The sequence below is a fragment of the Silene latifolia genome, chromosome 11 (assembly GCF_048544455.1).
Source record: "Silene latifolia isolate original U9 population chromosome 11, ASM4854445v1, whole genome shotgun sequence".
In the NCBI taxonomy this organism is placed as follows: domain Eukaryota; kingdom Viridiplantae; phylum Streptophyta; class Magnoliopsida; order Caryophyllales; family Caryophyllaceae; genus Silene; species Silene latifolia.
The window spans coordinates 80,034,484-80,046,802 of record NC_133536.1 but is presented as its reverse complement, the minus strand read 5'-3'; positions in this window follow the sequence as shown (position 1 = coordinate 80,046,802).

Below are 12,319 nucleotides of genomic sequence, written 5' to 3'. Positions count from 1 at the left end.
CATTTTCTAGTTCTGAGAGTCGTCTATTTACACTCCTTGCCCATGCAATGAAGTCGGTGATGGTAGGAGAAATGGTGGAGTAACTCCCTTCATCTTCTAATGCATGGATCTCATCTTCGACTGGAGAAATGAGGTGTGAACAATCTAAGGTAGATTCTTCACTTGTAATCATCAGAACTCCAAGTGGATTATGAGTATTGTTAGGCTTACCTCCAGGAGGTATGGGTAGGCGACCGTCTTCGATCATATCTTGAAGGACATGTTTTAGTTTGTAACACTTCTCTGTATCGTGTCCCTTACCTCTATGATATTCACAGTATGAATTTTCGTCCTAGAACTTGGACTTCTTTTCTGGATCAGGTGTAGGCCTTATGGGTTGGAGCTTACCTTGTTTCATTAACCTCTTCAAAGCGCTGGAGTACGTGTCACGAATGTTTATGAACTTCCTTTAGGGGTTATTCTTCTTTGATGATTCAAGAAGGTTAACTTCATCAGTTTTGCTAGTAGAGCCATAAGAACGACTCGTTGAGCCTTGATATCCACGGCCCACCGTTTTGGACAAGAGTCCTTGATGTGACCAATATTTGAGCATATTTAGTCCCCGAATTAGCCTCGTTCCTATGCTTTTTAGTGCATAATTGGGTCATTTACTATCTTTAGTCTTTCGTTTTGCATATTCTTTGAGGTATTGTTTTCTTGGTAGGAGAGGAGTGCAAACCTTGCATTTTCATGGCAAAATGGAGCTAAATTGATCGAATCTAATGACCAAGCATTAAAGTGATGACAAGACTAGAAGGCCTATGTAAATAATGTAGTAGATAGGCAATGAGGAGAAGATCCTTGTATCCCCAACAAAATCCTTGAGGATTGTTGGAAGAAGAAAAGAAGAAATGAAGAAGAAGCTTGTTGAGCCACAATCCGCTCGTCGCAGCCTCTGGACGCTCGTCCCAGCCCTCCAGAATCCGAGCGTCCCACCACCCAATCCGCTCGTTCTGGACCTCCACAATCCGCTCGTCCCGACCATCTGGCCGCTCGGATTCCTTCACAGTGCAAAACGTCCTCTCCCTCAGTCCACTCGGGATGCGCATATTCCTTGAAGACTAGCGAAGCGGAGATGAGCATCTCCTTCGAGAGGAGCACTTCCTCAACTTTTCTGAAGGGTCTTAATCGTCATTTAAGCCCTTAGTAACCCTAATTTATGTACCTAATCCTTAGTATAAATACCACTTTGTACTAATTAGATTAGGATGTCCTTCTTATGCAATCTTAATTTCATTTTTATCTTGTAATCAACTTTTAATTAAGCATTAATACAAATCTCATTTCCTTTATTTCTCTATTGTTCATCATTTATTTTGGGTAATTGAAGATTATTTGGGTATTATTGGGAGATTGACAACCTTCCATCAATCATCAAGTACTTCTATTATTCTTTGCTTATTATTTTGGAATCATCATTAGGTATAATTCTCTTAACCCTTGTGTTAATTATTGTTAATCATTTCCATTCATTCATCATGTTTTGCTTTGTTAATATGATTGACAACCTTGTTAGCATGTTAAACTTGATAATGAGTGAGTAGTTTCCTTAGCTAGGGTTAATGGGGAATTAGGGGAGACCAACATGGGGGATGATTCATGCTTAATCTAATATGTTCACATAATTTATTTGCTTGCTTGTTGTGATCTCAACTTATGTACATGTTATGTTTGATGAAATGCGAGCCTATGAATCCTTGCATTTTTTACCCATCACTTACCTTTTCAATGAGACTTGTAAGACATAAACCAACTTGAGTCTCATTAGACCATGCATATAGTTGAGTAGGGAGGATTAAGTCGACTTGTAGGTGGTGTACAATCTAATCGATTCGGCTCCGGGACCCAAACCTTCCTAGGATTGTAAGATATAAACCAACTCGATCCTATCACAACAATAATTGCTTGCTTATAACTTGAGAATATGTTTGTATGATCAATTCCCATGAATCCCCTATGAACCCATGACACCCTAGTGCTTTTAATAAATTGTTTACATCTCACTTTGATCATCTTGCTTGTTTATTTACATTGTTATTTAGTCTAGTGATCTTCTTATCTCAACCCAAATTGTGACACCCTTAGACACCACTACTTGCAATCAAAAATCCTACATCAATACCCGTCCCTTGGGATCCGACCTTTACTTACCTCTTTACTAATAGTAGAGTAGTTTGTGAAGTTATAAATATTGTTTTGGTCTAGGTGCTCCTAACGAAAAGTAACCGAAAACGATAGTCCGACCAAAAATGGCGCCGTTGCCGGGGAAAGTGTTAACTTGATTTGATTTTATTTGATTATTCTTAGTTGTGTCTTTCTTTGCCTTGGGGAAGTAAAACTCCTCAAGGTTTGTTCTAATTATTTTCGATTTGTTTGATATTTTGCAAGATGGATCTTATAGATTGTTTTGTTGAGGACCACTTGAGTATACCTTTCGTCAAAGACCCCTTGCAAGCATTGGAAGCCTTAGAAGCAAGTGAGGCCAAAAATATGCATTGGGAATTGGAGGTAGATCTTCTTGAGCCCGCTCTAGCCAACAAAGAACTCACTCGTGAGCAATCCGAATTAGTACATAACATTCTTGTGGAAGCATATCAACCCATGGAACAAGTGCAAGCAATTGAAGATGACATCGTACAAACCAAAGAGCAAGAAGGATTTGTCATGGAATTTATGTATGATGAGATCAGTGAGCTCGAAGAACAAGTTGAATATGTCATGAGAATGTAATGTCTAATGGAGATGGAGCAAGTTCTTAATGAACCTTCAATGGAGGAAAGTAAGGTACAAGTTCTAACTTTAAAACCCCTTCCCCCAAATTTGAAATATGCTTATCTTGATAAATCTAAGACCAAACCCGTGATTGTTAATGACAAACTTGATGAGAATCAATTGGGAAAATTGCTTGATGTGTTAAAATAACATAAAAAGGCTATAGGTTATAGTCTAGATGACCTTAAGGGGATAAGTCCTAATTTTTGCATGCATAGAATTCATCTAGAAGAAGACCATAGACCTACCATCCAATCCCAAAGGAGATTAAACCCCCACATACAAGAAGTTGTTAAAGGAGAGGTTATGAAATTACTTGATGCGGAAATCATATACCCTATATCGGATTCCTTGTGGGTTAGCCCCGTTCAAGTGGTACCTAAGAAAGGAGGTACCACGGTGATAACAAATGATAAGAATGAGCTAATACCCACAAGGAAAATCACTGGTTGGCGTATGTGTATTGACTATCGAAAATTGAATTCCGCAACAAGAAAGGATCATTTCCCCATACCATACATCGTAGAGGACATCATACAAACCGAAGAACAAGAGGAATTTGTCATAGAATTTGAGTATGATGAGATTAGTGAGCTTGAAGAACAAGTTGAATATGCCATGAGAATGGAATGTCTAATGGAAATGGAGCAAGTTCTTAATGAACCTTCAATGGAGGAAAGCGAGGTACAAGTTCCAACTTTAAAACCCCTTCCCCCAAATTTGAAATATGCTTATCTTGATAAATCTAAGACCAAACCCGTGATTGTTAATGACAAACTTGATGAGAACCAATTGGGAAAATTGCTTGATGTGTTGAAACAACACGAAAAGGCTATAGGTTATAGTCTAGATGACCTTAAGGGGATAAGTCCCAATTTTCGCATGCATAGAATTCATCTAGAAGAGGACCATAGACCTACCATCCAATCTCAAAGGAGATTAAACCCCCACATGCAAGAAGTTGTTAAAGGAGAGGTTATGAAATTACTTGATGCAAGAATCATATATCCCATATCGGACTCTTTGTGGGTTAGCCCCGTTCAAGTGATACCTAAGAAAGGAGGTACCACGGTGGTGACAAATGAAAAGAATGAGCTAATACCCACAAGGAAGATCACCGGTTGGCGTATGTGTATTGACTATCGAAAATTGAACTCCGCAACAAGAAAGGATCATTTCCCCTACCATTCATTGACCAAATGCTTGAGAGGCTAGCCTCTAACAAGTTATTCTGCTACCTTGACGGGTACTCGGGATTCTTTCAAATCCCTATACACCCGGATGACCAACACAAGACCACCTTCACATGCCCTTATGGTACTTTTGCTTATAGGAGAATGCCTTTTGGCTTGTGTAATGCCCCCGCTACTTTCCAAAGATGCATGATGAGTGTCTTCTCCGATTACCTAGAGACCATAATAGAAGTTTTTATGGATGATTTTAGTGTTTATGCGAAAGACTTTGACTCTTGCTTGCATAACCTTTCTCTTGTATTGCAAAAATGTGAAGATGTTAGTCTCGTTTTGAATTGGGAAAAGTGTCACTTTATGGTCAATGAAGGAATTATTTTGGGTCATTTAATCTCGGAAAAGGGCATCGAGGTCGATAAAGCTAAGGTTGAGGTGATAGAGAAACTCCCACCTCCCGTGAATGTTAGAGGGGTGAGAAGTTTTCTCGGTCACGCGGGTTTCTATCGCCGTTTTATAAAAGATTTCTCAAAAATCGCGAAACCCCTCACTCAACTATTACTTAAAGATGCCCAATTCCATTTCACTAATGAGTGTGTTGAAGCCTTTAATAGAATTAAGGAAGCACTAATATCGGCACCGATCATTCAACCACCAAATTGGGAGCTACCATTCGAGATTATGTGTGATGCTAGTAACTACGCCGTTGGAGCGGTTCTTGGCCAACGGGTAGGAAGGGCTTTGCATGCTATCTACTATATAAGCAAGACTCTTGATTCCTCCCAAGTAAACTATGATACCACCGAGAAAGAGCTACTTGCTATTGTCTATGCTTTAGACAAATTCTGTTCCTATTTGCTTGGATCAAAAGTGATCGTTTTCTCGGATCACCGTGCTTTTCGACATCTCTTGATAAAGAAAGAGGCAAAACCAAGGTTGTTGAGATGGATTTTGCTTCTTCAAGAATTTGACTTAGAAATAAGAGATAAGAAAGGGGCCGAGAATGTAGTGGCGGATCACTTGTCAAGAATCCGGTTTCATCATGAAGACCGAGAAAGACCGATCAATGACTCTTTCCCCGATGATATCTTAATGGCCATCCAAACACAACTTGAGAGGCATATTACTCCATGGTGTGCCGATTATGCCAACTATATTGTTGGAAGAGTACTCCCTCCGAACTTAAACTACAACCAAAGAAAGATATTTTTGTTCGAAGTCAAGAGGTACTTTTGGGATGATCCAAATCTCTACAAAGAGTGTAGTGATGGGCTCTACCGAAGGTGCATCCCTCAATGAGAAATTCAAGGAATCTTGGAAGGATGTCACTCATCCCCTTATGGTGGACACCACGGAGCAAGAAGAACCATTGCAAAAATTCTTCAATTGGGCTTCTTTTGGCCTACTATGTTACAAGATTCTAGGGAATTCATCGTTCATTGTGATGCTTGTCAAAGAACCGGGAATATCTCTTGGAGGAATGAAATGCCGCAAAAGGGTATACTAGAGGTAGAGATCTTCGATGTTTGGGGGATCGACTACCAAGGGCCATTTGTGACATCAAAAGGGAACAAATACATCCTTGTGGCCATAGACTACGTCTCAAAAAGGGTGGAAGCAATTGCCGCCCTAACCGATGATGCATGGACGGTCACTAAACTCTTCAAGTAAATAATCTTCCCAAGATTCGGAGTCCCTAGAGCAATCATAAGTGATGGAGGAACGCATTTTCATGAAAAGAAGCTCATATCCCTTTTAACCAAATATGGTGTTCAACATAGAACCGGCTTGGGATACCATCCTCAAACAAGCGGTCAAGTTGAAGTTTCAAATAGAGAGATCAAGCAAATTCTTGAGAAAGTTGTCAACAAGACTCGTAAGGATTGGAGCATGAATCTTGATGACGCTCTTTGGGCTTATAGGACGGCCTATAAGACTCCCATAGGAGCTTCCCCTTACAAACTTGTCTACGGGAAGGCATGCCACTTGCCAATTGAGTTAGAATACAAAGCTTTTTGGGCAATCAAAGCTCTCAACCTTGGTCTCAAATTAAGTGGTCAAAAGAGGATGATACAAATTCAAGAATTGGAAGAATTCCGACTACAATCTTATGAGAATGCCAAGATCTACAAACATAGGATAAAGTTGCTTCATGATAAAAGAATCAAGCAAAAAGCCTTGCACAAGGGAGATAAAGTCCTTCTATTCAACTCCCGATATCGACTCTTTCCCAGGAAATTGAACTCTAGATGGATGGGTCCTTATGTGATCACCGAGGTAGGAAAGTATGGAGACTTTGAGATCAAGTCGGAAGATGGAAGCAAATTTAAGGTCAATGGCCAAAGATTGAAACCATATTATGAGGGAGCATTTATTGGAGAGGTCGAGGTCACCTACCTCGGGCCTCCTCCTCCTTGAAAGGATCATCAAAAGGGGAGTTTGGTGGAGTCCTCTCCAAACCACCACTTGTAAATATACTAACCCCTTTAACTTGTATCTTTAACTTTATTACATTTTTAATCATAAACATGATTCTTGCCATGAGAGTAAGTGAGGGAGGGTCACTAATAATTTTGATGAATGAAGGATTTAGAATTCAAGTGTGGGGAAGCGCCTACACCGGAGTAGAGGAAAAACGGGATCAATCCGAGCGTCCCGTGAGGAGTCCGCTCATCCAGGCAAGCAACCCGAGCGTCCCCCTGGTGAGCCGCTCGTCCTAAGGGAGCTGAGAAGTAGCTGTTTTATTCTGACACGAGATCCGAGCGTCCTCAGTAACAATCCGCTCGTCTCGATCATGACGGTCGTCCCAATGAAGAATCCGCTCGTCCTGATGGATCAATTTCTGGCATTTCTCCCTGGAAGAGAATATGAGCGTCCTCTATAGAATCTGCTCGTCCTACTACAGCCAGACGCTCGACCCGACTAGCATACGCTCGTCCTGGCTACTTCAGAATTTGGGATCTGTCCTGGATGACAATCCGAGCATCCCGCATAGAATTCGCTCGTCCCCATAGTCAGAAATCCGAGCGTCCCGACGCAGAACCCGCTCGTCTCCCTGCGTCTTATTTTTCGGTTTTTCGCCAATTAAAAACCTCCCCACCACACAATTTGTGACACCTCATCCTTCCTTCCACTCATAATATAAAACCCCCTCTCTTATGACCCCAATCATATATCAAGCACTCATGCACCCAACAAAAACAAAAACCCCCAAAATCTAGGGTTTCAAAAAGATTCACAAGGAGATCTAATTCACAAAGAGCATCCCCATATTTCAACAAGTCAAATTCCAAATCTACATCCAAGAATAGGACCAAGAGGATCATTATCTAGAGAAAGAAGAAGACCAAGGGTAAGAGGAAGCTCATCTACTTCTCACATCAACACTTTAAGAAGAGAACATGAGGGGATAGTTGACCTCACCAAGCTTGATGAATTTTCCAATATAGAGTTCAACGATGTTCAAAGGCTCGTTTTCCACCGACTACTTGGTAAGAATATTCTTCCTACCAAATTCATGTGCCATAAAACCTTGAGAAAACTTGGAATCTATCACCAAACGGAAGCTCTATTCGAGTTATTTGGTCTTTCTACTTTATTCCATATGCATGAACGAACCTATCGGTCTCTTGTCCTTGAGTTCTTGAGTTTCTTGAAGATTACCACTTTGAACAAGACAATTTGTGTAGAGTTTAGATTGGAAAATGTAACAAGGATGATGACTCTTGTCGAGTTTGCAAATGTTCTCGGTCTAGATGTTTCGCCTACCCGAACATCAAGACCAAAGAAGTATAATGTAGCACCATTATGGAGAGCCATGACGGGACGAGATTTTTCATATATTAAGGAGTGTTTGGCCTTTCACATCCAAAACCCCATCCTAAGGCTCACTTAGCGATTCTTATCCGGAACTATTCTTGCTCGCCGAGATCCGGCTATAGTAAACGAACTAGACCTCGTTTTTATGGAGTCATATCTTGAGATCCAAGGGAGAAGCGGATATCATTTCAATGCACTGCTTGTTCTCCTAGAGAAATGGGCAAAATTCCGAAACGGGGATGATGATGGCATGAAGCATATTGTCAATTGAGGACTCATCACAAGACTTGCAAAGCACTTCAATCCCAAGTTTAATGAAAGCAATGAATATGCTCCACTTCCGGGAAATACAAGAATCAACGAGGATCTAATTCTTATTCAACACCATTGGATAACCCATCAGGGTTGTGAGAAGAGGATTAAATAGATCACCAAGGGGGGCAATCCCATTTACTTACCAATGAATGGTTTGCCAAGAATTTCTCCAAGAAGAGGTCCTCTTTCTCCAATCCCATCTTATCTCGTCCCCACAAACTCAAATCAAGCCAATCAAGCACCACCCCCAACACAACAACAACAACATGAGCAACCAAGAAATGAAGATGCGAAGATTGTGATACCACCCTACCCTTTCCAATACCAACCCTATAACCACCCAAATCCCTTCATCCTTCCTAGGGATGATTTCGTGACGGGGATCCTTCAAGATTTGCACCTCCGCCAATTCGAGGCCAATGTGGATAATTACTATGCCTTGTATCCGCAATTTCATCAAATGGCTCGACAAGGGATTATTAGTGAAGAGGGAATGCTTCCCTCTTGAGCTCAAATGAATATTCTCTTCCCAAACTCGGAAAGGGCTAATGAGGGAGCGCATAGTCAAAAGGGTGAAGAAAGTGACAAGTCAAATGGTGGAGACACGGTGGAGCTTGATAGTGAGGGTGATGAATTCATGGATTTCAAAGGAAGCGATGCATCAAGAGGAGCTTGGGATAGCAACTTGGAAGGGGATGATGGCAATCTTTAAAGAACACCTCATGGCTAGATGGAGCGAGCAAGAGGCACCCATCAAGGCTCAAGTGAAGTTTCTTTTATTCCCTTTTTTTTAAAAAAAAAATTCATGATAAGAATTTCGTGTTTTGATAACTTGTTGTATAGTATTTGTTTCACGTTTGTGGAGTCCTAGCAACATTGGAGGACTAACACCTTGGTTCCATTAAGGTGTTCATTTTATTATTCCCAACTTTCAAAATCCAAAATGACAAATTTTAGTTTCATGCATTGCATTTTTTTTTATGCATGAACTCCCCCAATTTTTGACATTAGAAATAGTGTCTATTTTGGTTTGGGGAAGTTTATGCATATGCATTGGGAGCTAATCTAAATTATGCTCTCCACCATAACAAAAACCATGCATCATATAGCATAGCTTAGTTTGCATTCACTCTTCTTTATATATCATTTAGCTTAGAAATCATGCATATTCATGTAAATTTCATAATATCCTATCGTATTGGCCATTGAGGACAATGCACATACTAGTGTGGAGATAGGAAATTCTAACTTGACCTTTTTAAAACAAAAATGATAAAAATCGAAAATTTTTGAAAAATACAAAAATATGTCCTTTAATTTCATTAAAACAAAATACAAAAAAAATTAAAAAATTGAAAAATCCAAAAACATGTTCATTTCCTTTGTAGTGTAGTCTTGTATATATTGTTTGTATATATTGTGTTTGTTCATCCTTTTTCACATTGATCGACTATGCCACATCCGAGACATGAGGATATAGAAGACCGCATGGTATGATCTTTCCAATCTCATTTTTCCTCTTTATGTTAATGACTATGTGGCTTTATTTTGATTGATGCGGTATAAACAATGTGAATTTAGGATTGCATTTAGATTATTTGGCATACTAGTTGGTAGATTCATATGCATTAGAGATGTATGTATGTTAGTTGCATCATGGCATGTAGTTGCATGTTAGGAAAAATTTTGTGAAACCGTCTATTTAGGAAGCTTGACAAGTGTATATAAGGCCCTTGTAGATACTTTTTCTTCTTAAGACTTTGCTTGTTAGAATACTTGTAAAACACCCTAGGATGTGTCATGATAGTATCCTTTGACCCATGGATTATGGCCTAGTCAAGAGTACCTTGTGGTGTGATAACTCCTTGGCTACCGTTTATTCCAAGGTGCCTCTTGAAACCATACAACCATCATCAATATTCTACCACATTTTGTCATCAAAGGGAATGGGCACAAAAAATGTTCAAAAATTTGAGTTTAAGAAATGAAATGAAAAGTGAAAAAGGTTAGCACAAATTGCATCAAAAGAAAAGAGGAGTGACAAAAATGAAAACTCCTATGCTTCAAAAATAAGCACCCTCACTACAAGTTGGGTGACTTTGAAAATGTTCAAAAAGAAATGCAAGAAAAAGTTGAAATTGTCAAGTATTGAAATGCCAAACATCAAAGAAATGGCAAGAAAGTGTTCTCAAATGTCAAATGCCACAAGAAATTGGGGGGAAAAACAACAACAAAAGCAAACTCCTATATGAAACTCAAATACAAATGATCCCTTTATCCATCGAATCCACATTTGTGCATGGTAGAGAGGGGACGACCCTTCTTCTTGTCTAGGCAAGAAGGGGAATTCCGCGATCCTCCAGTGTTTATAACACCATAGGGAGTCTACTCTTGACGAAAGCATTTAACGATTGAAGAAAAAGGTACCCTAGCTTGACACAACTTGGAGGTGATTTATTGGTATCCTTCTAGGCTTAGTAGTTTGAAGAAACCATATCTATAATGGAATGTGTACCCTTAGATTGCTTCCCCTTTAGACAATTTCCGCCACTTAGATGGGGAAAGTGGCTATTCTTTTGTAGATGCATCCATTACTTGGTTTGTGTGTTTTAATGCTTGGATGTGTCGCCATTTTGGCAAGCCCTACCTTGCCTTGCAAGAAGGCATCCTACCTCATGGTTGTCTTGTTGTGAGTTGAAGGGGCGGAGTGAGACCCGCTAATAGTCTCATATCGGTTATATTAGTAGGTTAGTTTAAATAAGGGTCCTAGTTTTGTCACCTCTTTACTCGGGACGAACAAAGGTTCGGTTTGGGGATATTTGATGTGACCAATATTTGAGCATATTTAGTCCCCGAATTAGCCTCGTTCCTATGCTTTTTAGTGCATAATTGGGTCATTTACTATCTTTAGTCTTTCATTTTGCATATTCTTTGAGGATTGTTTCCTTGGTAGGAGAGGAGTGCAAACCTTGCATTTTCATGGCAAAATGGAGCTAAAATGATCGAATCTAATGACCAAGCATTAAAGTGAAGACAAGACTAGAAGGCCTATGTAAATAATGTAGTAGATGGGCAATGAGGAGAAGATCCTTGCATCCCCAACAAAATCCTTGAGGATTGTTGGAAGAAGAAAAGAAGAAATAAAGAAGAAGCTTGCTGAGCCACAATCCGCTCGTTGCAGCCTCGGGACGCTCGTCCCAGCCCTCCAGAATCCGAGCATCCCACCACCCAATCCGCTCGTCCTGGACCATCACAATCCGCTCGTCCCGACCATCTGGCCGCTCGGATTCCTTCACAGTGCAAAACGTCCTCTCCCTCAGTCTACTCGGGATGCGCATATTCCTTGAAGACTAGCGAAGCGGAGATGAGCATCTCCTTCGAGAGGAGCACTTTGTCAACTTTTCTTAAGGGTCTTAATCGTCATTTAAGCCCTTAGTAACCCTAATTTATGTACCTAATCCTTAGTATAAATACCCCTTTGTACTAATTAGATTAGGATGTCCTTCTTATGCAATCTTAATCTCATTTTAATCTTGTAATCAACTTTTAATTAAGCATTAATACAAATCTCATTTCCTTAATTTCTCTATTGTTCATCATTTATTTTGGGTAATTGAAGATTATTTGGGTATTATTGGGAGATTGACAACCTTCCATCAATCATCAAGTACTTCTATTATTCTTTGCTTATTATTTTGGAATCATCATTAGGTATAATTCTCTTAACCCTTGTTTTAATTATTGTTAATCATTTCCATTCATTCATCATGTTTTGCTTTGTTAATATGATTGACAACCTTGTTAGCATGTTAAACTTGATAATGAGTGAGTAGTTTCCTTAGCTAGGGTTAATGGGGAATTAGGGGAGACCAACATGGGGGATGATTCATGCTTAATCTAATATGTTCACATAATTTATTTGCATGCTTGTTGTGATCTCAACTTATGTACATGTTATGTTTGATGAAATGCGAGCCTATGAATCCTTGCATTTTTTACCCATCACTTACCTTTTCAATGAGACTTGTAAGACATAAACCAACTCGAGTCTCATTGGACCATGCATATAGTTGAGTAGGGAGGATTAAGTCGACTTGTAGGTGTTGTACAATCTAATCGATTCGGCTCCGGGACCCAAACCTTCCTAGGATTGTAAGATATAAACCAACTCGATCCTATCATAACAA